The 3,897-nt window shown below is 37.5% G+C and overlaps 1 protein-coding gene across 1 annotated transcript in view; it reads right to left on the reverse strand.

Annotated features, from left to right (window-relative positions):
• LOC103593235 (PAB-dependent poly(A)-specific ribonuclease subunit PAN3-like) overlaps positions 1–3,897 on the reverse strand; it is a gene marked incomplete at its 5' end in the record, with an annotated part of 88,495 nt that overhangs the window by 46,570 nt on the left and 38,028 nt on the right. The gene's annotated exons all lie outside the window — the stretch shown is intronic.

A 3,897-nucleotide genomic window follows, 5' to 3' on the forward strand; every position in this document is an offset into this window, starting at 1 on the left:
CCGCCGCGCTTCCCAAGCGGCGCACTATCCAGTGCGCCACCGGGCCGGCCCAAGAAAAGGTTTTTAATACATGCAATGCATCATCCTCCCTCCCCAAAAGCTCTCATTATATATGTTTTTTATTTTTCAAAAAAGGAATTAATCACTCTTCTCCCTCCACCCCATGCCCCCAAACCTGTAAATAGCCTAAAGCTCTTTCCTCTTTGGTACAAGAGATCTCCAAACATGTGCCGTTATAAGTTTTTTCAATAGCCGGAGATTAAACTCTAATTCAAAAGTAAAACCTTCTATGTGATACTAAAAATACCTAATGTATCAATTCCATTTAAAATACCATCATAAGCAATAGAATACAAAAATGACATCTGAAGAGATGGTAGCAATAGAAAACATGATGGTGAATCAAAAGGATTATATACACAAGTCTCACTGCACAGAATGTAAGTTATAACACCTCATCAGTCAACTAATTTCCAAATTATTTGAACTATAATTTATCCCTTGAAGAAAAAAAAGTATTTTCACTGTCAGCCACAAAAAAAAGGTATTTTCAACTAAATATTTGAGAACCCACATGTATCAGGAACTGTTCTAAGTACTTGGAATGCAATGATGAATAAAACACACACCTTTCCCTCAAAGAGAGGATTCAGTTTAAGAGGTAACAAAGACATGTAATTAAAACATAAGTCATTGTGATATAATAATGTATATATAGTAAAGGTACCAATAGAGCAGAGAGACAAAGACAGCTTTACAAAAAAGGTGAATGTTTCAGCAGAGTTTCGATGAAAAAGTGTGCTTAGATAGGAAGAAGAGAGAAAGACATATGGTGGGCTAGAGAAAATGTATATGTAGAGGCATAAAAACACTGTGATTATTTGGGGGAAACCACAGTATTCAGTACACCGTGAGTAGAGGGTCAAGCTTGAGAGCAAAATATGAGGCTTGAAAGCAATATAAATACATTCATTGTTTTATGCCCTATGTTAAGGAGTTTGAGCTTCAATGGGCAAAGGGGACCTCATGAAAGCTTATAAATGGGAATTGACAAAGTCAGATTTCTGTGTTTTAGAAAGGAAGTTCTGTGAGTGTAGAGGAGGTGCTGGTGCAGGGGGAGTGAAACTGCAAACAGGTACGCAAACTAGTAGATTCTGACAGTAATCTTAGTTAAGGTTTCTCAACCTAAGCACTACAGACTTTGGACAATTCCTTGTTGTGGGGGGCCTGTCCTGTGCACTATAGGATGTTTAGCAGCATCCCTGTGCTCCCCGCTAGATATCAGTAGCACCACCACCCCAGCTGTGAAAACCAAAAATGTCTCCAGATATTGCCAAATGTCCTCTGGGGGCAAGGGGTCACAATTGCCCCTGGCTAAGAAGCACTAGTCTAGGGAAAGGATGTTAACCCAAGGCAATTACAATGGAAATGAGGAGTAAAGCCTGACTGTGGAAAGATCTGGTAGCTTATAAACAACAATTGGTGATTAACTGAAAGAAGGGGGCTAAGGGAAAGGAAGTCATCAAATGGAAGACTGGGAAATAATAGGGGCAAACAAAATTTTATGGGAAATGTTTATTTACTAAAGATTTTAGTTCTATAAAATTCAAGCCCCTCCTCCAGAGCAAACCAAAGCAACAACCCCTTTTCCTGAATTTCCCTTAGCTTCCAGAAATCCTTACCTAGAGCAACCCTGGGAACATGATGGCCCAAAAAGAAGGTCAATTCCCTTGTTGATCCTCTAGCCTTGATAGCCTGGCTAGTACCATCTTGCTGTTTATTGTGAAATGAAAGCATTTAAAAATGTCATGTCTAATTAATAACAATCTTTTCTGTTCCACCTCCTAGTAAGTAAAAGTTATACACCAAAATTTCCAGTCTCCTTTTCCTGTGGTAAAATATCCAGCAGAGTCTGTAACTGTTTCCCCCACTTTGCCCATATATACAACTTTTACTTAAAGTCTCGAGATTCACTACAAAAGTGACTGATTTTTATCTTTCTCCACAAAATCTAAATGAACAACACAATAAAATAGCAGTTTTTCTCAAATTATAATGAACATATGAATCTTCTGGAGATCTTACTAAAATAAAGATTCTGACTCAGTAGGCCTAAAGTGAAGTCTGAGATTCTCCATTTCTAAAAAGCTCTGAAGACTGCAAGTGTTGCTGGTCTGACAGACACACTTTGAGCAGTAAAATTCTCAAGAATGTCAGATAAAAGACTGAATAAGAAACAACTAATGGTACAAACGGAAACTGGGGCTGCACCCCAAAATAAAAGAGGTAGTGATTTATAGCTCATCACACTGTAACTCCTTACAGTTCCTTGCCTTTTTGGTGCATGACCTGAACACTCAGAGCCTTCAAGACCATTTACTCATAGCTCTCAAAGCTCTAGCTTCTCAAAAACCTTTGCCCCATTCCCTAAATGCCAATTCCAATGGTTTAGGACTAAGAGAAGTCCACTGTCAAACAATGAGGTGGGTCTCTCAGTTCACTATGTCAAAGGAAAGGACACTAAAAGGTAATTTTTAGGAGTTTAGGACTAAGAGAAGTCCACTGTCATTCCTAACAAATGAGGTGGGTCTCTCAGTTCACTATGTCAAAGGAAAGGACACTAAAAGGTAATTTTTAGGACTATTTTAGGTCCAAAGGCTATCAATGCACACACATTCTTTTCATTCGTTCATTCATTCATTCAACTTTTCAGTATAAGCCTCTTTGCCCTTCCTAGAAATACAACAATCAATAAGATATACTCTTCCCCCCAAAAGTTCAGAGTCTAGCTAACAAGCAATCTATAAATACCACTGCTTGTATAGAAAATGTAGTTAAAGCTACCAAATAACAGACCAATTTTCAGAGCACAACACTTTTGGCAAAACAGCACCATCTCCAAAATGCCTCACATTATCAGCCACACATTATCATATATCATAATCTAATCATCAGTAATAAACTAGAGAAAACAACTGTTGTCCCAGGACAAAAAGTTTCCAATGCCCTGAATTATAAGAGCCCTATTTGAACATCAAAAAAGTAATAATTGTACTTCCACTAGTTGTTGTCTGAAACAATGAATGACGATTTAAATTACACTTTAAAGTGATTTGTATTTTATTAATCAGAACATCTTCACAAACTGGAAAAATAGTAGTGCACATACATGAAATACAATCTCCCTTCGGACAATGCTTAATGAACATATAAGTTCATTATCTTTTGCAGTAACAATCAGCAGCCTATCTCCTGACACTCCTGAGAGTCACAGATGCATTGATTAGAAGCTCTGGCCTAGGATTTACTATATATTTATTTCAAAATAAGCCTGAATTTCTTTTACCACCTCCTCTCACTCTGAATAGTCTTCCCTCATTTAATTAAATGTCCTGATATTTTAGCATTTTGTAATTAAGAGAACTAAATATAAGATTATAATCCCATTAATGATCAGTGTGGTTAATCTAAACTTACTGTGGAAAAAACAGACCCCAAACTACTTAAAACCTTTGAATTTTTAAAATCAAATAAATTAATTTCCATATAATCATTAACACAGGGACCTACCTTTACCTAAATTACTAATTAGGAGTGTTAATACATCTTCATTTTAAAGCCTCCCACACCCAATTAAATTTAAAATAGCAAATCCAGACCTCAGATCAATACAGCTTGGGCTCCAATGAATTTTTTCCATGGGTAGAAAATTTAAAAATCAAAAACAATGGGGCCGGCCCGTGGCTCACTCGGTAGAGTGCGGTGCTGATAACACCAAGGCCCCGGGTTCGGATCCCATATAGGGATGGCCGGTTCGCTCACTGGCTGAGCGTGGTGCTGACAACACCAAGTCAAGGGTTAAGATCCCCTTACCGGTCATCTTTAAAAAAAAAAAAA

Source organism: Galeopterus variegatus, unplaced genomic scaffold, assembly GCF_000696425.1.
Source record: "Galeopterus variegatus unplaced genomic scaffold, G_variegatus-3.0.2 Scaffold1305, whole genome shotgun sequence".
Taxonomy (NCBI): domain Eukaryota; kingdom Metazoa; phylum Chordata; class Mammalia; order Dermoptera; family Cynocephalidae; genus Galeopterus; species Galeopterus variegatus.